The sequence below is a fragment of the Grus americana genome, chromosome 1 (genome assembly GCF_028858705.1).
Source record: "Grus americana isolate bGruAme1 chromosome 1, bGruAme1.mat, whole genome shotgun sequence".
NCBI classification, from domain to species: Eukaryota; Metazoa; Chordata; class Aves; order Gruiformes; family Gruidae; genus Grus; species Grus americana.
The window spans coordinates 131710364-131734690 of NC_072852.1; the positions used below are offsets into that span (position 1 = coordinate 131710364).

At 42.6% G+C, this 24327-nt stretch overlaps 1 long non-coding RNA gene across 6 annotated transcripts in view; it reads left to right on the forward strand.

The window, feature by feature from the left end:
* LOC129196825 (uncharacterized) overlaps positions 1–24327 on the forward strand; it is a 146475-nt gene that overhangs the window by 15049 nt on the left and 107099 nt on the right. For all 6 annotated transcript variants that reach the window (XR_008574236.1, XR_008574235.1, XR_008574234.1 and 3 more), the window contains one exon: positions 21261–21429. This is a non-coding gene — a long non-coding RNA (uncharacterized LOC129196825). The remainder of the gene's footprint in view (positions 1–21260; positions 21430–24327) is intronic.

Sequence of the window (24327 nt, forward strand, 5' to 3'; positions counted from 1 at the left end):
GCCTGCCTGAAACTTTACGCACTGCTGAGCTGCAATAAAATCTCTCCGCCCCATGAGCAGATCTGACATTGTGGTTGTTTTAATGGGACTATTTTTTCTTGTTCAGGGGTGCCAATTTGGGCCTCCCTTGTCTGCCTGACCACATCTATCATGGAGCTTGTTGGATTTCAGTAGCTTGGCGACACCTGCCCCTTTGTCAAATGTAGCTGAAACCAGCTTGCACGTTTAAAAGTGTGGGGACAAAAGTGCCAGTGTTCAGAGAATCCTGTTTATCAAGGAATCCGGCTTAAAATGAAGAGCACAGAATTAGTGTAGCTCTTGGTAACAGGAATAAAACTACTTGCCTTCAAAAGAATTGCCATGCAGTGCAGTCTTCCCAGGGAGGCCTCTATTTGGGAATTTTTCAATTTGAATCAGGGCAAGAGGGAAAACCAGGTGCACTGTTGTAGTCAAAAAGATAGGCCTGTAACGAAGGCCTACTTATATGTGATAAGAAATTATTCATTGTTACTTTAGGTAGAAGGCTAACGATTCTTAAAATGAGCACCTGCTACACATCATGATAAAAAGGAGGAGCTAGAAGACACTTCAATGTCCTTATGTACATACTTTTCAGAAAGGGAGGACAGTAATTGCCTTCAGGAGCAATTATCTTCCTGAGGTGTATATTGAACAGTTACTGGGACCGAAGTATTGAGAAACTAGGGGAAAGGTAACTTGGGCCAGGGTCCCCACGATCACTGACCCATAAGCCCCCTACCCAAATTATACCACCTACTCATAGAGGCAGAGAAAAGAACTGAGCATGCTTTCTAGTTTGCATACTAGGCGAAGAAATACAAACTAATTATTGTAACGGGGAGTGTACCACTTTGTAATCTTTGCAACATTTGTGTATAAATATGACAAGAGAACCAGCGTTAGGTGTGCCTGATTTGAGGAACTATCCTCCTGACACCCAGCGCTGCAATGAAAGGAAATGCCTGTTTCTTAATGCTAAATTGGTGTTAAGGAGTTTTCTTTTATTCCCGAATTTCAGTGACACTGCGCCTGTGATTTGCCAATCTCACACCACGCATGGTCCGGCCAGATGTGCCTGACAGCCCTCGGCACATGACAGGAGCATACCTGGTGACACGCTGAGTCGGAGACTGTAAATATCCCAGAAACATAAGGATCCCTTTTGCAGGTCAGTCATGGCCCTATTTTTAATCCGTTTAGAAGCCTTTTCCCCACCGGTAAGAGGGTGGCCAGGTGTGGGATGTACAAGTTGCTGTGGTAGTGGTGCTCAGGGCCTGGGCAAGAAAAGGTCAGAGGTGCTATGTGAGACGTTTTCCACTGAGCCCTGGCTTTCTTGTGCTCTCGGTCCTGCTGTGAAGGTACAGCGGTTCCTCTGTGTGCCTGGCTGCTGGTCGGGGCCACCCGCAGCTCGACTGCGCTTTGGGTACACACGAGGTCTGGCTGAGCGACCTGGTGACACGGTGGCAAGTGTACTGTCCTGCCACTGGGAGCAGGTGGGGCTTGCCTGGCCCAGGAGGGCCAGTGCCCGCGCTACGGACAGGCGCTTGAGGTGGAGTGCAAAGTACTGATGTTTTTGCTGGCTGCTGTCTCTTTGTGCTGGCCTTCGGAGGATGGTTCAGGTTTATTTTTGACCAGTGAAGCGTAGGAAGGTCCTTGAAATCCAGGGAGAGTGAAGGGAGATGGGATGATACAGCTTCCTCCCCATCTTTAATTTCGTTGCTTTCACTGCTGCCTTTACGTGTTTATGCACACTAACTTCATAAATGCATGGCATATGTAAACTTTACATCGTGTTTCTGTCAAAGTTGGCTTATCCTGACCAGGGAGTCTTCCGCAAGACTATATGAGTCACAAAAAGTAGCAATATGCTAAGTTAAATACAGTAAATGATTTATCTCCTCTCCCTCTGGTTTGTGTTTTGAAATGTACGCTGCGCGGTTTGATAGCTTCCTACCACTGCTGCCAGGCCACCTGTCCCGCACCATGTCCAAGTCTTTGTCTCCAAAAATACCACTGCAGCTCAGACAAACAGCTTGGCATCCATGCCAGGGAAGACCTTTAAAAAGACGATCTCGTATCGCCACAGTGGGAGAGAAAGATACATTACACCTCTGACCCAATGCTTCGGAACTGCAGAGCTGGAAATACCATGCCGTGTCTAAAATACATGTCATGGAATGCCTCTGGAAACAGGCATCGTCTGGCTTCACAATAGTTAATGTAGTACTACTGCTTTCTGTGATATAGTCTGATTTTTTTGTGTGGTTTCTTTGTTATTTTTAAATCAGTGACTCAAGCTATTAGCATTGGTGAATTAGGCTTTTATCCTTTGCTACAAACCCAGTGCTTTTTCTCTGCTTACTCTTTCTTTTTTGCCTGTTAGTGAAGCTATTGTAAGTATGCAATGCCATGTGGTGGCTGTGGGCAGACACTTGAAGTTTTCAAAGAAGTAGGTTAAAAGTAAACAGAGGATTAAGTGGGTGACCCACTGAGATTTAGGTCTCCAGAAGCAGTAGGGTTGCCTCTATGCTTTTGTTGCTCTTGGTTTGGTTTATATAGACTTTGTCCATATGTTTCCATACCCAAGCTAGCTAGTTGCAGCCCAGAAGACAGCAGGGAGCCTGGCGCTGGCAGCACCCTCACTGCATAGGACTGTTAGTGCTGAGCCCTTGGCTACTGTGGCTGGATGTTGGAGCTAGGTGGTGGCCCTGATGCTGGCCCATCTGAGCTGGCATCGCAGTTGCTGGGACTGCGGACACTTGTCTTGTGCTGGACATCAAAGAGAGAGCAAGAGAATGGAGTTGCAGTCGCTTTGGGATGCAGCTCCTGCAAAATGTCCTTGTCCCTGGCGGCAGCATCCTCTGGTGCACAGCGATGGGACTTTGGGTATGACACAGCCTCGCAGCTGGGCACCGCAGAAGATGTTACTTTGCAAGCCTTCACAATGGGCTGCCCAATATCCTTTGGGTGAAGGCCAATATTGATTGTGAGAGAGACGTGGTGAAGCCACTTTGTAAGTGCACGGCGTTCGAGGGGACAGCATGAAGGAGGCAAAAATGTCTCAAGTTTCTGCCTACGTGCAGATAGAATAAGGAAGCACGTCTGTTAAAACAAAAGGTCCGTGCTGCTTGTTTGGTTTTAAGAAACTTTCCATCCTCCCATTGAAAGAAGCCCTTGGGTGAAAGGAGTGCAGTTGCGAGGATTTAATATTGTTGGCATCTGTTTCTACTGAGGTTACATAATTGCTGTTTTCCTGGGAAATGAAATCATGGAAATGAAAAACTAAATCCACCAGAGCATAAGCAGGCACAACTTTGATTTCAGGCACCTGTCTGTGCCAGTGTTTAATTTGGCACAGGAAAAGTAGCATCAAAACGAATATAAACAAGTAGCACAGGAATAATGGCACAACTGGCATTCAGACACCGAGATGTGAGAACAAACACATCCTTCCCCAGCATGGGAAACTTCACAGCGTATAGCGTGTGTGGGGGGATGAGGCCAATGTCAGGAGCAGGCAAGGAGAGTTCTGTGCAGCAGGAATGGCAGGGAGGGTTTGGGAAACACACTTGCAGAAACCCAGCAACCCACACCTTAAATGAACTGGAAGGAGAGAAGGGCAAGCTGCAACCAAAGAAGAGAAGCTGGAAGGCTGGAAGGCCTTTCCTCTGTCTCGCCTTAGTAATTATCTCTTGTTTGCAGAGCTTCCATTAATTGGAATGCATTTCCTAATGAAATTAGGCTCGCAGCCAGTATTCAAGTCTTTTTACTGCTAGGGAAAATTTGTTCTTTGAGCAACTCAGCCATTGATTTTTGTTTGTGTTTTCATTCATCATGAGACTGTTACGTGCCAAAAATTCCACACTCCGTCATATTGCCTTGGACAGTCTGAGTTATTTGATTTATTCCCTTGCTCCCATGTCTCGACAACTGAATTCTACAGCAGTGCCTCATTTGTAGTTACTTTGTTGTATGGTTTTCATCCTCTCCCTTTTTTTTTTTTCTTAAAACAGTTGGCCTTTCTTTAAACTATCTATCTGTTAGGACAGCCTGAAATACATAGCAGTGCAAAGACACTAAGAATCCCAAGGGAAAAAAAAAAAAGGCTTCCAAAAAATTGGTTGAAGTGACATTTGCATTGTGGGATTTCTAAATTTAAAAGGACTCTCAGACTTGCCTGGTTTACAGAGAGCATGGGAGCTGGACTGTATCAGTACAGAAGAGCACATTTTGAAGGGAGATCTTTGACAAAGCAAAACTGGCAACAGTTGAGCTGGAAGGGGTCAAAACCCTGTTCAGACCTCAGACAGTCTTTGAACTGTCCTTTGCTTATCTCTTTGAAGAAAGGTGGGACTGGAGACAGAAATTACAGTATTATTTGGATGTGGTGTCTTTTTCACTTCTTCTGCCAGGTTGGGACTAGGTATTGTTAATGGGTGTGCAAACGGCCTTGTCTATCTTACTCTGCAGGATACTGTTTGATGTATTGGCATTATCTACATACATACCTTATCCATCAGGCTGAATTACTTTCAAGAATTAATCTTTCCGCTACATCCCCACTACACGATATATGTCTGTACTGATCATCCTCCATAACATATGAATCTTATAAAATGCATGGAGCCATTTTACAACAGACTTTAAGTAACTGATCCACTGGTCTCCTTTCTCATTCAGCACATAGGAGGGATAGTGAGCAAGGCTGAAGGTTGGGCGAAGAGAGAATGAGTTGAGTTACCTCCAGCTCAGAATGATCAAAAATATGAGACTGGCTTTAAAATTAGTTTTTGAAAACCAATATGCTTAAGGTTCATCTTAGTTTCTTTGATGTTTGAGACTTAAATGAATGCGCTCAATTTACCTTTACAGATTTGTCTCAACTCCTGCTAGCGTAATTGGTTGTGAATTAAATCTTAGTCACTCACCATCTACAGCAACTGGAAGTACAGGGACAAAATCAGTATTGTAGAACCTGTGATTGAAATCAGGAGAAAAAAACAACAGTGGAATTCTGTACTTTTCAGGACTTTACTGCAGTTTCTGGAACAGCGCCATTCTTTTCTTCAACTTACTAAAGCTTCCCCCTGCATGTGTCTATTAGACTACGTGCATGCATGGAAACTCACACAATTGGTGCTACTTAAACAAAAATAATTTTCTTAGGTGTATTTTAATTATTCCTCCTTATGATTCAAGTTGATTTATTACCTATCCAGAAAGCAAATAGTGCAGTAGTAGTCCTCTTCAAGAGATAGTTACTGTGAGAAGTTGCATTGAGAAATTATGCTGAGAACCCCCAAATACCGTGCATATTATGGATGATGTGGAGAATTTAGTGATGTTGCCAACACATGCTTATGGTGAGAAAGAAAGTCAGCCAGCTTCCCTTAGCTGCTGGGCTGAGGCTGTGATGTCTTGGCGCAGCTATGGCAAAATTGTATGTACAGAGGGTGTGTGCTTCAAGAAGGACTAATGGACTGGTTTAATGGGGTGTTCAACTGGAACAGTTCACAAAGAGAGGCAGCCCTCAGATCAAGATAAAAATGCTGCTGAGATTGTTGGAACAAACAAAAGAGGCTTTAGGGATGTCTTTCACTGGAAAATGAAAGGGGGAGAAAAAGGAGCGTTACAGAGGGTGGTCTTGGAAAAGAAAGAAGGGCAGGCATATTTGTGTCAGGTTGTTGTAACTGTCCTCTGAAGACACATAATAGCAGTTTCCCCTCTCTAGCTGTACAGATAACTCCTGGTAATCACTTTTGAAGCAGTCTGATTATCAGCTACCTAGAGTACAATATCAGAACTGCACCAGATATTACAGCAACTTGAACTGGCTTTTGGTCATACATTTACAAACAATGGGCGGCATTTTCCTCTAATGCCAGAGTTGATTAAGCTCTCCATTGCAGTGCTCTCTAACAAGCCCTGGCACTCCTGTGAAAATTGCAAATAAATGTCTTAGTCAACCACTTCTTCAGATTATTGATTACTGACCACCAAATAGTCCTCAGCTCACCCTCCCATCTATAACAAAGAAGATTTTCTGCATATTTCTTTGCATTATTCACTTCCTTCTGGTCTTGGGATGTTGTAGAAAATCTAGCAGGCTGTACCTCACAGTTGTAGTCTTTTCCTGCATGTTATAAAGCAAACAATCTGGTCACCTCCTCTTCCTAAAATTGCAGCAACAAGATCAGAAAGTGACACAAGGCTTTTGTGGATTGTTTCCCTCTCAATGTACAGCTGGTACCTGACTGTCTTCATTCACAATGAGATGGCTATAGAAAACAAGGTGTACAGATGCAGAAGAAAATAACTGTGGGAAGAACACGTAGTATCTTTGTGATTCTAGAAATACATTGCCAGTGGGGAATGTGCTGGTTTATGGTATTGAAATGATCAGCTCTCTCTTTAGGGTCTGAAATTCCATGACTACTGATGTGTTTACAGGAGCAATTTCTCCTTTTTCCTGTGACTGCATTGTCCCTATCTTAAATATGTTATACATAAATATGGAAGAAGAGAGAAATACAGATGCACACAACATGCAGGTGTCTTGAGTCTGCATTGTGAGACTCAACTAGCGTACAAATGTAGTACCAGAATAAGATCATGTTTGACTGCTGGAACATTTACTTTTCCCAGCAAAGCATTTATTTGCTTTTCATTATTCTTAATAATTGGAGAAAGGACAAAGATTTGTGTTTTGCCTGCCTGTCTTTCCCACGAGGTGTTTATCTTTTCTAAATAAACCAACAAAATAAACCAAAAGACAATGTTTCGACAGAATGCCTGATTGTGAGAACACAAAGTTGCAGCTAGGAGGATTCCTGTAGGATTTTCAACACCAGGCAGTCCTGGGGAGGAGCAGCTGCCACTTCCTTTTGCAGAGCATGATACAGGAATGCCCCAAGCCATTGCAGGGAACGGCAGGGGTCCTGTGGGATCATCTGCAGCCAAGGATCAGTCACATAGGGCTTGGCGTCAAACTCAACTTTTCTTTCCAGAGACTGTCTCCTGATGCTGTTATGTCAAGTGCCTCATCTTGTGGTTCTCCCGACCTGAGAGGTAGGTAGTTAATTTTTAAATAGTTGAGAGTTCCCACACCTCTTTCTTCATTTTTTGTCTTAAATTGACTGTCTCTACTTGCAGTTCTTTCCCACTGACAGTAGTTAAGCAAGGGGTGATGGTGTGGTGTGTGGACCAGATGACCTCCTTTCCAATTAAATTAGTCTATATTTTGGGGAACAATACCATACAGACTTATCAGGGGAGCAGCAGACTCATCTGTGCTGAGGGAGAAAGTGTGATGACAGTGCTGGAAGACAGTTCTGGGTTGAAGATGGGAGCCTTACTGAGTAGAAAGTGGAGACTTGAGACCTGCCCCAGGACACCTACAGAGCGTTAACAGCGGCTAGGCTGTTGGCATTGACCAGTGTCACAGGCAGCAGTTGCAATGTATCTATCGTTCATGTGGTCTCTCTAGGCTGACTAAAAAATGTACGCTGCACCATGACCACGTATATTCTTCACTTGTTAGCACAGTACCCAGCACAGCTGTGTCTTGTGCCAAGTAGCACTCTCCCAAACAGCTTGAGCATCTTTAGGAACCAGGCGAAAATATTTGAGAAATAAATTTGTCAATTCTTTCCAAATCCTTCAGGCTAATGATGATATAATGGTGTTTTTGCTGGAGACAAGACATGATATGCAGGAAAATATTTTCCTTGAAGACAGTGATAGGCTCCAGACTCCTCCAACTGGTTCTCACTGGAGAAAACAGCAGCTCTTTAGGTATTGCTGAGATCTGTAAGGTTGATGCTGAACTGCTTCATGCTACAGCTCCATCACCCCTGTGAATATTACTCGTTTTCACTGTGATTGCAGCCCCTTGTGCTGCAATGCATTCTCCCACACGCATGTAACTGTGTCTGAAACAGCCACTGTGGTTCACATACAGAGTGGCTTTTTGAAACTGCCGATTGAGGAGCGGTGAAGGTTTTTGAATGAACTGCAAGATGAGGTGAGGATTGAGTTCCATTTTGCATTGAGATGTGACCTTTGCATGCCTGGGGTTCAGGCCATCCAGACAGTGGTCCCTTTCCTTTTTTTTACAGTAAATTGCTTCAACTTTTTAAGTTGTAGTAGTTTCAGAAGTTTAAAACCATGGGTTGTTAACTGATTTCTTCTTTGAGAGAAGATGTGATGCTTGCTCTGAGAGGTCAAAAATTTTTGCAGGCCTCCAGAGAATATGTGTACGGACTTGCAGATCTGGGGTAGACTTAAGAATGCTGAGCAGCTTAGAAATGTGGGAAGCCAGAAATTTGTTCAGACACACTTTTATGGTTTGTTTGAGTTTCCCCGGAGGGACGGGATCCAAGGGTTTTCTAGGCTTACGCAGACATTCTTTTGATACTCCAGCACAGAAGGGCTGGGTCTGCTCTGTGTGCTTTTGCGTGTCTGCTTATACTAGCTGTGCCAGGGCCTATAGGCACTGTCTTTTAAACCCTGCCATCAATAATGAAATACTCTTGGAGGTTTTTCTGCAGTCCTGCAGCAGGGAATTGCTACTCCTGTAACCTTTATTTCTCTTCCTGGAAGGAATTGTGTGCAGCATCCAATGCAATGCTCTGTTATCAGGATTACATGCTTGATATTGTCTTGACAGCTTTCTGGTTTTTGGGGCTTTTTTGTTTCTTTTTTTAGCATATGGAAGCTACAGCTTTTAGCAGTTGATGCGTCCATCTTGTCCACTGATTTACCACTTCCTCTATATCCTCTGCCCTCACCACCCAGTTTCTGCAGCGTGGGAAGGCTAAGCCCTTCCAGAGCAGAAGAGTCATGACAAAAGCTGTAGTCAGGCAGCAGGTTGTAACTGGCATCTAGATGCTTTCTGTTGGTGTTTCTGAAGGTGTTTCCTCTGGGCTTCTGGGAGGGCTGGATGCCTTGCTGGCAGGGTTTTTCCCACAGAGGAGTGAGGGGAGATGGGGCAGGCACCGAGGAGTGCTGACTGCAGCTCTCTTACCAAGCCAGGCAGCAAGGTTTTAGTACCTGTGGAGTAGTGAACAAGACTGGGCAGGGTATAATTTTTCCTGTAGTTCATCCATATGCAGGCCGTGGAGAGGCAGAGTTGTGTCTCAGGAATGTGCTGCGAACACGCCACGGTAGGAGCTGTGCAGTTTTGCTGGTAATGAAGCCAATGTCAGAAGTGTCTCTATCTTTCCCTGGGCTCAGTTAAGTCATGGGGTAATAAAACGAATTCCTCCCCGTCCTTTTCCCCAGACAGCATATAGCTATGGGCAGTGATTACTTTGTGTCCCACACCTCTCATCCTGAATACTTTTAATTTCATACGCTGGGTTACACCTGACCCTCTTCCCTGTTTCTTCACTGATCCTCCATGAAGTTCAAAGGTCCTGCCTGTTTTTCTGTGGCAGGAAGGAAAGCACTGCTTCCCACGGACCTACTTGCTCATGGCTTTGACAGGCTGTGTTGGAAGCAGCTGCTCTCATTCCCTCTTCTTCATCCTCTCTCAGCTGGTGGGAAAAAGCCGCATGCTTCTAGTTGGGAGAATCATGCAGGTGCTTGAGCAAGCTCCACAATACCTACTACAGATCTCATCCTGTCTCATCACATCTGTTGCTGGCAGGAGACCTCCCTGTTCAGTGGGGTGAAATAGAAATATGTAAATCCACCTTCCGCAATGCACAACTAGGCATCATGGCAGCACAGTCAGTAGGTAAATTGTGCTTATTTGTGAATTATGTCGAGAAATGCTTAGTTGGAGGGGTGGCCCTGATACACAAAGTGTATCTTTTTGGGGATCCGGCTGGTGTGAATGAGACAGGGGACTGGAGGAGGAGAGGAGGAGTGATTTCCATTTGGGGACAGGTGAGCACCCTTGAGGAAAGCTAGGCAATCTCTGCTGGTGCTTCTGAGTTCTCGTATAATGCTAGTACACAATGCCACTAACCATGTTTTCATGAGTTCAAGCTGGTCATTCATTTTTTGTTAGACTAACTTAGTATTCTTGGGATCTGATTTTAGAAAATACAGAGCGCTTATGGCCATAACTAGAGAGCATAAAGTTTTTGCTGTCAGCGCAATAGCAGATAGAATGCTAAGTAGTCTCAAAAAATGAGGTGGGTGGTATCTCAACTGGGATATCCATAATCAGGGGAAACTTTTGACCTTACATGTCCTGTGCTGTGTATGTAGGCTATTATAATCCTATTTTGCCTGAAGTGTTCTTACTGCCGCAGTGAGCTCTGTTGGAAAGGATAAGGGCACTATTAGTATTGCGTTCACTGTAAAGGGATGTGGCAAATGGGAAATCGATCCATACGTGAGATGGCAAGTACTAGATACTAACTTCTACAGTGCATCAGGAAAGAAACTAGAAAATGCAGCATATACTTACACAAAAACTGAATTTTCACAGATGTGCTGTTATTCCCTGTCAATGTCTTTTACATTTTTATAAAACACGTGTGTGAAAGTATGTCTCAGAAAGAAATTTCATGTGGGGAAAAAAAAGGAAATACTAGAAGTTGGTTTGCAGTCCCTGTCACAATAGCCTTTGGCCCTGACTTTCCCATTGATTAAGGCAGAGAAAAGAGGAATCTTGTCTGGGGGTCTGTGGTCCCACCTGCCTTGAGCTCTTCTCAGTTTGGCCTTAGTGTGAAAGACCAAACAGGAAAAGATCATTCACCTTCAATTGCTGTAAGAAACAAACCTGTAATTGTTAAAGTCATTGTGTCTTGGTTTGCAGTGCAATCTTAAAGTGAAAACTATTGTAAATATAAAGGTATGTTTTCATACAAGTAAGGGAATTTTCTTGTAATTGCTGTAACATTAATGGCAGTTGAGATGCGTTGAAGAACAAACTATTGAATGAATTAGTATGGCATGAAAATCGCATGAGTTTTTCTGGAGTAGGAGAAGAGCAGAAGACTTCTCCCCTCAGATATAGAGTATGAAATTTGCCTGAGCACTGGTAAGAAACTGCAGTCAGGGAAATGTCACCGTGCTGGCCTTGTACAGAATGGTTTCATCGATGTATTGTCTGCTTTATCTTCAGGTGTATTGAGCTGATTAGAGAGGCATGACCAGTAGGTCAAGGGAGGTGATCCTGCCCCTCTACTCCACTCTTGTGAGACCCCACCTGGAGTACTGCGTCCAGCTCTGGGGGCCCCAGTACAGGAGAGACATGGAGCTGTTGGAGCGAGTCCAGAGGAGGCCACGAAGGTGATCAGAGGGCTGGAGCAGCTCTCCTATGAGGACAGGCTGAGAGAGTTGGGGTTGTTCAGCCTGGAGAAGAGGTGGCTCCGGGGAGATCTAATTGCGGCCTGCCAGTACCTGAAGGGGCCTACAGGAAAGCTGGAGAGGGACTGTTTATCAGGGAGTGTAGTGACAGGACAAGGGGTAATGGGTTTAAGCTGAAGGAGGGTTGACTTAGATTAGATGTTAGAAAGAAATTCTTCACCGTGAGGGTGGTGAGGCACTGGAACAGGTTGCCCAGAGAGGTTGTGGATGCCCCATTCCTGGCAGTGTTCAAGGCCAGGCTGGATGGGGCTTTGGGCGACCTGGTCTAGTGGAGGGTGTCCCTGCTCATGGCAGGGGGGTTGGAACTAGATGATCTTTAAGGTCCTTTCCAACCCAAACCATTCTATGATTCTATGATTTTAAACCATCACTTGAGATTGTGCCATTTCCTACAGCAGGGCTTCTCGCTGTCGAAGAAGCTGTACCTTTTCTGTACCTCCCTGCAGTCATCTCGTTGGTTCACTGGAGAGAGATGGATGTGCTCCTGGTAGACTGAGTGCTGGGAAAATACGCCTCAGGGCTCTGTCATTGTGTAGGTGCAGACAAGTAGTGGGACATGATGACTTGACCCACCATAATGCTGTTCCTTAGTGCACGGTGCACCACTGTGTGCTGTGTGGGGAGGACCGGCACCCCCTTGCTGCATGGCTCAGAGGGGGTTCGCAGGGACTGGGGCAGATCCCCACCTCTCTGGGGAGAGATCCCCACCTCTCTGGGGCAGATCCCCACCTCTCTGGGGTGGATCTGGGGACCCTTGGCTGTGTCTCATTGATAGCAGCAACCCAATAGCCAAGCCAGGTGATGTCCCATCACTGCGTGTCAGGCCCCCTTCCCTGGAGCAATCTGGTTGCTTCCTGTGCTCCAAAAGCCAACTGGCTCTCACAGACTTCTGTAAAAGATCACAAATCTCAGCTTTTGTTCAAAGCTCAGTCTAAAACAATAGCTGAATGTCTTTTAAAAGTCTTGAAACTGAGGGCAATGTGCGTCAGCTCTCCTCTTAGGACTCATTTTGTAACAAACCCCTCCTTTGTTTGTTAGGTGTATGAGGAGGAAAAGACAACCAAAGTTTGATTTAACATTATCAGTACCCTAATACCTGTATTTTTTGGCTGATGGACTGGCTGTATTTTGCTCAATGGCTGAGATAGAAACAAAATCAGCAGCACACCTGATTTCTATGTTTTTTTATTTGGATTTACAAAAGACCCTGAAATCAAAAAAACAAACCTACTGGCTGAAATCAGTCTTGCTTGAACGTTGTATTGACCTTACTGTTAGTATTAATAATGAATCATGCACAATATTGGTCAGAATTTGGCAAAGATTGTCCTGATTAGTCTTTTCTGTTCTCCTGCATATATGTATCCATAGTTTGGAATTGGAGAAACAGAGAACGTTGTCTTCACTGAAATGAGTTTTTTAATCATTTATCCGTGGAAAAAGTACTTTTTCTGTGAATTCAGACTTTGTACATTATTGGTAATAAAAATGCAATTTTCCCTTGCTGATGCTCTCTATTTTACAGTGCTGCCGTTGTCGTGTTATGAATACTCTGGAGAAATTGTGACATACTTGTTCAGAAGCCTGTGGGACTTGGAAATCTGCTGTTTTGTTATGTTTTGTTTGTGTGTTTCCTCTTTTTAAATTTATGCTGAAGGTGGGTTGCAATCCAAACTCTGTATCCAAACCAGTTACAGAGCAGGAAATTCTCTTCTCTAGCCAAAGTCCCCTCATCCAGTGGGAGTCTGAGACTTTTGGTCAGCTCTAATCCTGACACCTTTGAAGCAGGGGTCAAAAATCTGCCTTGTGGTATTGCTACCTCCTTTGGCATATTAAAGCATAGTTTTCAAGGAAGCTTAGATCTATAAAATTTTCTCATTTCTCACTGTCCCCTTGGCATTGCAGAACAGACTTTTCTCTACTTCTGCTTAAAAAACAGACATGTCATTTATTTGTGTTTTCTGTTCCAGCTATACAGGCATGTATCTATCTTCTAGTTTGGGTCCAAGTTGTTTGCTTCCTGGACTGTTTTCTTTTTGCTCTCCTCCCAGGGGTTTGTAGCTGCATTTCCTACAGAAGCAGAAGACTGGAAACCCCTCTAATCCAGAAAAGCTGTCTTCTTTTCTCTTGTTGAAGTAGGATTTTAATGAAAGGTCTTCCACATAATGAGCTTTTGGGCCACTTTCCAACAACATGAAAAAATTTTCTACTTTGGTCTTTCACATAGTCTCCTATTTACTCTCTGGCTACTTTTCTCCCCCATTTCTCCCCATTAACTCCCCTGGGTTAAATTGTGCCCTAATACTTTTGAGTGAATTTCCAAGTCACGGAAGTGTATATTCTTGCTGAAAGAATCTATTTTTTAATTTTAAATTCTTGGCTTGGCATTGCCAGATTACCATATGGAACAAGTTCTAATAACCAGCCAAGATATAAATAAATTCAGCAAGAACATTAACAGCAAAAAAACAAAGAAATCCCTAATCTTCCAAACAGCCTGTCAGGCACCACTTTCATTCCAATGGAGAAAAGTAGCTAGGAAGAACAAATGCCTGCAGTTAAAGCCACAGCTTTTAAAGTTAATATATGTGAGATGGACTCTGACAGAAGATGGTTCCCCCCCGCCCCGGCCCCGTCTCTGAAATTGTATCCTGTGCTTTTACCTTGGCTGTCCCACGAGCTGTCCCAGTGCATAAGACTGACTGTACAAGAGTTTAAGCAGCACTTTGAAAATTCAGCCTACTTGTTTGGTGGTGGTGTGTTTTCTGTGCACTGGGCTGTGATTCCTCATTTCATACATCACTGACAAACTGCAGTGGCTCCAGAAAGCCACATCATATCATACCTATGCATGCATGCATATTGTGACAAATTTTCCATTGATGTTCAAAATTTTGGGAATATGGGGTTTGTATAGTGATACACACAGGTGTTTTTTTATTTTTGACTACCCCTCCAGAGCTGAAGAGTGAATAATGCTTGATACTACAGTCCAGTGACTAGCCTGCATTATCTTATGCAAGGATTTTGTTCAAAGATAGCAGAATTAGAGCTGCAAAGCCATCTTTGATTTAAAACCAAAACTCTTCAGACTTCTGCTACATCTTGACACGATTCTAGCTCTATTGTTTGAAGGTCTGCGTGAGCTGTCTCTGTCTATGCTACAGCAGTAACATATTGAAAAGCTTTTCATGTGCCTCTTTGAGTGGAAAGCAAGGATTACCCTGAATCATCTGAGAATCTGTGTGTGTGAGATTCCATGGCAGAGTTACACCATCCTAAAACACCTTTGAATAATTAGTGTTATGAAGCAGTTCAAAACCAGGTTGTGATTAATAGTGGTAGATAAGTTGCAGGGTCAGGCTTACCTGCTCTCTAGTGAGGCTGCTGCCAATGATTCTGTGGAAGTGGTGAAGGCTGCCAAAAAATAACGCATGAATGAACAGTTCAGAGGCCCAGCAGTTCAGAGCATCGCATCGCTTTCTGTCCAGACAGTAGCAAGTCCAAAGTAGCCGGTTCCCATTTCCACACATCATGGGTTTTCAGGACTCTGGTGCTTCCAACAGGGTTTTTGTTAGAGTGTTTGTAATTTTCATCATTTTTGGAAAAAAATATCTGTATTGCTGGAAAGAAATCTGGCTGAAAGCAAGGCCCTGTGCTTTTTTTTCCCCCCACTAATACAAAGCTGCTGCTGCTGCATCTTCCTCTGAGTGGCCTCAGCACAACACCCTTGGAAATAAGAATGACTCATCTTGATGGGGGTCTTCCTGTTGGGATATTGGAAATAAACACAGTTACTGCAGGAGACTTAAAGTACAGTAATTTGGATGATGAAACTTGAGGCATTGCTGGGCGAGGAGAGGCTGCAATCAGAAAGCTGTCAGAGACAGCAGAGAAGCCCTGGGGGAAGAGACGAGCAGAGTAATAAGATATGTCCAGAATGTTTTGCCGTTAACTTAAAATATTGTGGAAATAGAATATTGGCTCTCAGTTAAATCACGCAGAGACTTGGAAAAGGACTTTGAGAAACACACAGGCATTGTGCAGGATCGCTGCAATGACTATGTCGAATGCTGCAGCTTAGTGAAGGTCCTTGACAGCCCTGCAGCAGCAAGCGCCCTGCATAGCTCGCTCTACCCTCTGCGTGCGATAGCCGTATGCTTCAGGTGTTGTTGAGAGCAAAGAAAATAGCAGGACTGCTCTCAACACTCAGTCCTAACTTCTTGTATGAAAAACTCATCTCTTCCCTTTCTTTGCCCTGGCCCTGTTGAGACGGAAGTGAATCCTTATGAATTTCTTTAAGGAAATATATTCATATATACCAGGTAGCACATGTGAGGCAGATCTGTGCTCATATAATGGTCATTTATTCATTATTTAGGGGTTTTAATCAGTTAATTTCGAGCTGCTGCTCATATGAGCTGCTGAGTATTTGGGATCATTAGATGAAAGGCTGATATCAGATTTTTCTTTTTCCACATATACATTTGGCTGTTATTTTTTTCCTTACACAGAGTTTTTAGTAGTTTGGGGAAACTATAACTTTACAAAGAAACATTTTTGATGACTAGAGGAGTCTGCTAACGTGAAGCTCTCCTCTGCTCAGCTTAATGCCTTGTCCTGCTGGTTTGTCTTTCTCTCAGTTTTTGCAGTGACTCCAGTTCCCCACTTGCCTGCCTGACCCCCTCTGCGGGCTCTGAGGTGCAGAACTGTGCCCGGGGAGGGCAGAGCGTGTATGACAGTACACATGGCAGTAGGCTATTCCGCATCACCAGAGCAAGTTCTCAAACTTGATCTTGTGGGGAGAATCTTTGCAGAAGGTGTAAATATTCAACTGTTGGGGTTTTTTTCCAGGATGGGAACATAAAGTCCTGGAATGCTTTCTTGACTTCTGGAAGCTGACTTCTGGATGTTGAACCATAAAAGAAATGGCATGATTCACATCCTGGGAAAATATTTTCTGTGTGCATTGTAAAAGCACACTCCCAAATCATGGCACTAGGCCTGCTGAATGCATGTAAAAGCTGGAAGATTGTTATGTAAAATCAAATTAGATTCTTATAACAATCTTGGTCTATGACTACTGGTCTCCTCCTTCCATAATGATGTGCTAGAAGAAACTTGTGGCAGATGTATGTCATGGGTATGCTACCATTTCCCAGCAGCAAGCCTCTGCTCAGCCTGTTGTTCCATCTCATCGTCAGGCAGTACTTTGAGGAGTCAACGAGCGTCAAGGGGAGTGAAAATCTGGAAGTGAAGATCAAATGCTTAAGCTTCATAATTTATAAAACCAATGTACAAGTTAGTGCCGATTCTTAAACAAACTCGTGCTATCACACTAGGACCTCGTCTGTCTGGAGGGAAGGGGAGTGCTATGATGCAGTAAACACCACAAAAATCAAGCTGAATTTCCAGTGTGCTGCACACTAGAACGCAAGTGCTGCTCGTGCTGTTAATATATGCACGGCATAATGAATATTATTACTATCATTAATCATTTTCATTATAATTAATGTAGCTACAGTATTTGCCTATTGAAAAATAAGAGTTAAAAAGAGAAAAGAATAGGGATTGCACAGTCATTGCATCTTATCAAAGCCCAGAGCCATGGTATTTTACCTATCTCACAACAGAAATAACCATAATGTCAGCCAGCAAGTGCAGTTACATGGTCACAAAGTTAAATACTTCTCTATGCTTATATACTAATTACAGAATTACAGAATGACTGAGGAAATTCAGACATAAAAGTCATAAAAAGTTTGACAACTTGACAAAGTGATGCTTCATAGCCCCCAGTAGTTTCTTTAGATAAGATTTTACGTCTTTTTTAACTCATGTAAATATATGAGGATACATGTCTCACTCAAAGATTTGTTTGGTTTGTGTCTAAAAATGGGATTCTTGCTCTTTTCACTGTAAATGATCCCGCATCACACTGTTATTAAATAAAAATGCACTCTATCACCCAAGTTGGATGCTTATAATGCAGCATTATTTGTGGAGTCTTGTTTCTTAAATATTTCATAGGTGCTTCTGTTTGAAATCTACCTCACCATAATGTATGTTTTAGGCATTCAGCATTATCTTACAGTGTGGAATTCAAATTTACATTCATCAGAAATTCTGAGGAGAAAACCTTTGTAACAATGTGATTTCATATCACGTCTCTATTGATTGTGGGGATGAATTTTTTCATGGAAAAATCTTTGAGAGCTTGTATAACACAAGCTTCCTTTCTCTCTAGCATAATTAATTTTATGGCAAGATGCGAAAGATGCATTTAATTTCATGTACTCAGAAACACTGCAGTTTTAAGCTTTTGCATGCTAACCTTTTCCATTGCTGAAACTTGAAAAAGCTGCTGAGAAAGACCAAAAAAAACCCCCAGAACTTCAGATTAAATATACTCCAAAGTAAATGAAAATTTGACTAATAATGTTCCATCCCAGTTCAAAGACAAAACTTTAGTTTGCCTTCCTTTGGAGCAGTACTGAGAATTTGCTGTATTTTCAGTTACTGTTTAAAGCAGGAACATCTTTGCTTGCCTTCTTCAAAGAGGGAAAAAGAAATAGTGTTGTAGTACAGGATAAAATATTACTTCTCTCAGGTGTAGATGCTGTATAGACCATTAAGAGAAAACACTGCACATGAAAAATGAATGGATCTGCAGAACCAAAAGGAGCACAACAGCAATGTCGTGTGTCTGAGTCCCTTCCAACTCATTCATCTAGTGCAACTTTAAGACCAGTAGCATGTTGGATAATTGGTATTGGCAAGTGAATGGCATTTCTGTGCCTACATCTTCCTGATTCTCTCAACGTATTTGAATTCCAGGAGGGCTAGGGCCTCTTGGTTGGTTTATCTAGTGAACATAAAGGTGGACATGATTTAAGTCTGTTGTGCAAATGCTGCCACAATTGAAAATAATAAGTTATTTTATATACCTTGACCCTTATATAAACAAATGCAAAGACCATCTAAATAATTTTTTTTGTGTGTGTGCGTAAGACTTTCATGGTAACAACTGTAAGAATAATAAAAAAGAAATATATTTCCAACAACTTTCATATGATATCACCAGCTTGAGTGCAGTACCCCTGACTTGCATTAGTGTCATAATGCAAACACTGAAGTGTTCACTCACATTTTTCCAGTCCTATCTCTAAGTTACAAAGAAAGAAGGGAAGAAACTACTAAATATTGAAAAGAGAAAAGTGCTAGTTTTAAACAAGAAGGAAAGTCATTTGTAAAAGTGTAACTTTCCACTAGAGATTTTTTAAATAAAATAAATTCATCTGGAGTTCTCAATACATGAAGATTTGAAGTGAAGGAGTACCAATAGTCTCATACAGTACTCAGAAAGGTTCATCTTGAGTGAAAAAGTTTGTCAAAACTTTTCGATTTTCCATCCCAAGCCTGATGGAAAGGGGAAGAGGAAAAACGCAAAAACAGGACTTCTGAAAATTTCTGCCGTGTTTTTTTGAGAGTCTCTCATCTCTCCTCAGAGTGGGTGGGATTCATTTTGGCAAACTTTACTACAGCCTGGAGGTGCCTACCTCTGAGCTATTCTAGGTTCTCTGTGTGATCTGCGGAGAAAAGTAGGCTCTTTTAAGGCATGACTCATGTAATTATTTCAAACACCTACTCTCAGATAAGATGTCCGTATAGGAGCCAAGGGTGTCTGGCTCAGATGTATATGTCTACACTTGGCCAGATGAATCTTACCCAGTATGTCTATGCTGCAGACTGCCAAGAAACAAGATAAATTTAGTTGCATAGTGCTGCCACAGTGGAGATTTTAAGAGCTAGCTCAGGTATTTCTGACTCTCCAATATAGTTTTCCATAAGATGGTGTCCACATGAGATATCAGAGTGCCTCACGGTACTTATAACTCAGGTGTTCCAGGCCCTTGTTTTCCACAGCTGCCATCCCTAACTGGGCATCATGGTACATAGCCATCGCGCAGTCAGGAAACTTGGGAAACCACCCCATGCGCAGTGTGGGACTAAGGAAACCAGGGGACACCTATATATGTGTGGTGGAGAAATATCATAGTTAGGGCGTGATATGAATGTACGGTGAAGAAATATGCAGTAGGAGTTAGGGGATGATATGACTTCTGTGCTGCTGGAAACTGCTCCTGGGGTCTGAGTCCAGTTGTGGTGCTGATGTTTTAAACGCCTCTGAAATCCTTCCAGCAGAGTCAGAGGTCTGGACGTGCTGCCTGTCAGAAGAAGTGAAGAAGCTCAATCTTTTTTTATTTTGCCAAAGAGAAGGTTGGCACATTACTTTATCGTGGTTTAAGAGTTGCTACGCAGCGACATTTCTGATACGGGATGACATTTTAATCTAGTGAATGAAAGCGCGATGGTACTCAGTCTCTAAAGTAAAACCAGATTAATTCAGGCTACAAAAAAGAGCATATTTTTTTACAACAAGGCTAAATAACTGCTAGAATAACTTTATCTAGGAGTTTTATAGATTCATCTTTTCCTTGAAAATCCTTTTTAATCTAGATATGATACAGCACAATGAACTCTCAATGCTTTAATGAAGGAATTAAACAGTGAAATGTTATGGCCTGTAAAGTGAGACTCTGAAGATATCCCTTCCATCCTAAAAAGCTGTTTAATGGGCCAAACACGGCATTGGATCCCAACGTTTCACAGTCCTGGGAAATCTGCATTTCAGAAAGGGCTGTGCAACCTTTCCCATTTCCAATACAATCACTGTCAATCACCTGGTCCTATCTTCCTCACATTCTGTTCCTTTAATAAGGTTTTTGATCTGAAAATGTGCTCAGTGAACTAGCTTTCTGTGGGCTGGACTCGTTAGATAGAAACATAGACGAGAGATCTGTAGAGGCAGAGCGTGCTGGAGCTGAAGGTCGTGACTGCGAGGTATGTAACAGCGTGGTTCTATGTCCTGGGCTTAGGTTTGAGGTATTTTACTCTTACTACTAATTCTCTGCTGGATTTTTTTCAATGTTATGTACCAGAATACTTTGGTAGGCCAAATATAAATCTCCCGTTTAATTTTGACAGAAGAAAGTGAATACCCCTCTTTAACTAGAGACATTGGATATAGGTCCCTGTGTTAGGAATCAGGTCTGTCTTCACTTCTTGTAGCTGAAGACATTTGAATTCTTGCTTTGCACCACTCTTTGGAGGATGCTCTAGTGATGGCTAAAATTATAGGATAAGAATATTTGCCAAAACTTTGCTATTAAATGATAGGTACACCTGTATCTCTCTCTCTCTCCCCTTTTTTCCCAAAGCTTACCTCTGTGTCTTCAGTGCCAGTGGTAATGTGAATTTGTCTCTCTTTCCCTCTCTTTCTTACTCAGACTTTATCTAGGCTGAGAAGGATCTTGGCCACACCTGAATTTCTCATCCCATCAGCTAAATATATTTCTCCTTTGAATATTTCTGACATAGGCAGAACTACAGTGTTTCTGTTAAAAAGCATAGAATTGCAATTCCATATGGCCCGCTTTGTTTTGTAGGTGTTCCCGTTTGGGGTATGTTCTCCTCCCTTCTCTGGGCAAAGCATGCGGGGCACACATCTGAGATGAACTGTGAAAGATTCCTATAATGTGTTCCCCTACCTTTAGCATGAGGCTAAAAAATGGAATACATCTTGGAAGCTGTATTGCAGTCAGAGTCCACAGCCCCTAGAGAAATGTGGAAGCACAGATCGTATGAACTAGTTTCTGAAACTGAGATTTATTTTATAGTGGAAACATCTTTTGGTTTTTGCACAATTGGATTTTCTACTCTGTAATTAAATAAAAGCAGCTTCACAGAAGGCAGAAGCAGCTTAAAGAAATGATGCATTTTATAGAAGAAAAAAACCTGTCATAGTTAAGATTTAAATTTCTTCACTGATCCCATCCATTTCTCTTTGACAGAATGGCAGTATCAGTCAGCCACCGCCGTAGCAGCACTCTGAGCAGCACGATTGAGGGGTTTAGAAAAACATCTCATCTAGAAATCACACCTTTTGCATAAAGGCTTTCAGACGACACTGCATCTTACAGCTGTGTCTTCAGGAAGGACTGCTTCCACGTGGGAGTGAAGGTACTGTTCTTCCTCTTCCTCTTCCCTTCCAGGCCCACTCACTCTGTGTGTTCCTGTCTGTCTTGGTCTGGTCCAGTCTGCCATACCTCCTGGCTGCTTGGGGGCAAGCCAGGGTTTCAGTTCACTTCCTGCCTGCTTCTACTCAGGAGCAAGGAGGTGGATAAATTCTTAACTAAGGTCCTTTTCTTATAGTTTCTGTTCCTAGGGGTCCTCTTTTTCCTTGCCAAAATGCCTTTTGATCTACCTCTCCCAGCCAAAACATTCATGAAATGTGCATGACTCCTCACAATGCTCTTACTCCTTGCTGTCGGCTTTGAAAAAGTCAGCGATGCTGATAACTGAAATCTGCTGCGATGTTGCTGAGGTATGAATAACACTAGAGCTTGGGCATTGGAGTGGTTTTCTAATAGAGGAGGGCTTATGTTTCTACACTTTGTGAGTATAATATTGACAAACCATGTAAGATAATGATGTGCAATTGAGAATAAAATTTGGAGATGTCATGTGTTCCTTTTATAATCATACGTAGGAATTTCATAGGGTATATGCATGAAGTAAGAGGATAGAGTTAAGGCGTCCACTGTGATAAGAAAGCAGTTAAACTTCCCAGAGTCTGTAAGTTTTAAACTCTTGAATTAAACATATACTGTACATTTTAGACTGTACTAAAAAAAGTGTAATGGCTATGCATTAGCTTGGGAGAGTGATGCAAATTGCACCATTAAATGCCATCTTTGCATTTAGATTTGTAACTATTTGTTGTTCTGTCAAAACATAACTACATTTTTACTCCTGCTGGCTTTATAGAACCATTTGGAATTTAGGAGAGGAACTTAGCTTGCCTGTTTAGCTTGCATATTATTAGCAAACATTGCTAGTAACATGGGAGTCATCTACCCTAAGTTTGATTTCTAAGCCTTAGTAAGTCTCCCTAGGCTCCATTTGTAGGCAATGAAGTGAATAGACAACTCCAGGAGGTGATGCCTCTCACGCTAAGTCAGCTCAGATAAGGGAGATTAATTGCTCTTTACAGGTGCTTTTGTTGATTATCAGCTAGAAAAAAAGCACTAGCCTAGGTTTAGATCTTTCTTTGTTCCTTTCTTTGTCTTTGTTAGGCACCTCAAGTAAAGAGGATAAACCCGTATTTTGTCATGGATCAATGGAACAGCTTTCAGGTGATGTTAATTTTTATAAGAGAAGGTTAATTTGTATCATTGCAACTCTTTGTGGTAATATGATTGTTCTGCAAAAGAAGCTGTTCAGGGAAGGGAAAGAAAAGGAGCGAAACCTTGAAGTGACCTAATGTAGGGATTCCCTGTTTGTTTGGATATCCCTTACAGTAGCAGTAGCAGCCCTTTAGATACAGAAGAGGGTCCAGCAGTGGGTTATCAAGATGCTCAGGGGCCGAAAGCACCTGAACTATAGTGAGAGGCTGAGGGAATTGGTGAAGAAGTGGAAGGGTGAGTATAGTATATAGTAGTGTATTCTTCAACAACAGTCATAGAGATGACAGAGCCAAAGTCTTTTTGGTGGAGGCAAATAATATGGCAAGGGGTAAATGGCCACACTGAGGCTTGGAGGTTTCAAACATGAGGTTATGAGAAACCGTGTCACTGGCAGGGTGATGCGGCACTGGGACAGGCTTCCCAGAGCGGTGGTGCACTCTCTGCCCTTTGGGGTGTTCAAGACTGTGCTAGACAAAGCCACGGCAGAGCTGATCTGGTGCTGGCAGCAACCCTGCTTTGGGCAGGTGGCTGGTCCGGGTGGCCACCAGAGGTGCCTTCCAACCAGCAGCCCTGTGACTTTCTTCTCTTTAAGGAAACCAATCACTTCTTATGCAGCTCCACCCTCAAAATCTGGAGTGTGACCCCAGTCTTCTGTTCCCGACCCTGCTGCACTTCTAACCCTGTGAACTGCAGGCAGGTGGCTGCAGCAGGTCCTGCCGAAGCACCTGTGCAATAGGGGGGTACGCTGCTGCTGTTCCCAGCTCATGGACCGCTTACAAATTGCTCCTACTATCAGTGTATCGTTCCACTTAGGGCACTGCCCTGTGACACCTGTGTAAAATCCCTGCTATGCTCACTACCAATGAAGTACCTGAAATTAGATTTCCCATATGTAACGTGGGTGTGCTTTAACGATTGGCCTAGTGTCTTTTCTGGGGAAAAATCAGAAATAAACAATCCTTAAAGACCTTCTGAGGGTCTCAGTTTTCCCCAGCTGGGAAGCTGGTTTATAGGATGGAGACAGCTAATGCTTTCTTAGCTCTAGATGCAAACTGTGATTGCAGAATCTTAATTTCCTGCTAAGATACTGAAACTAGACAGTACTTCTCTTGAAAAATAAGCTGCTTTGCAAGCCTGGTCATTTTGAAACATAACTGCTTATAAACTTGAAGAATTCTGGGGAAAAATTAGTGAAAGGTGAGAAATATGGAACTGGTAAGTGCTATGTTAGCATTGCACTTCAGCATGAAAGGACACCTTAAAATCTTCCATATCTTGCATTAAGTCATCTTGATATTTTCCTCTGTCTCATTAATCCCAACCTATTTTAAATGATATAAACAAATGCCACTTCTTTCGAATGTTACTGCTTTAATCCCTCTTAACCTTGAGTTCACTCCAGGAAATGATATTTTCTCCTGTTGAAAAGAATGTAAAATGAGCACAGCTTTTTGATAGTAGAATCAATCAATTTATTTCTTTATTTTGTCATATTAGTGGTATCGTCTCTTGATTTCCAGGCTAAGCACAGTACAATGTATATTTTTAAATATTTATTACAGCGTGAAGGATTGGAGAACTTTACTGAAAGAACTCTCGAGTCTTTTTCTTCAGTGGTCCATCAGCCTTGTAAACTGTTCTGGTTCTTTGCCCTCAGAGAAGTTATTTTATA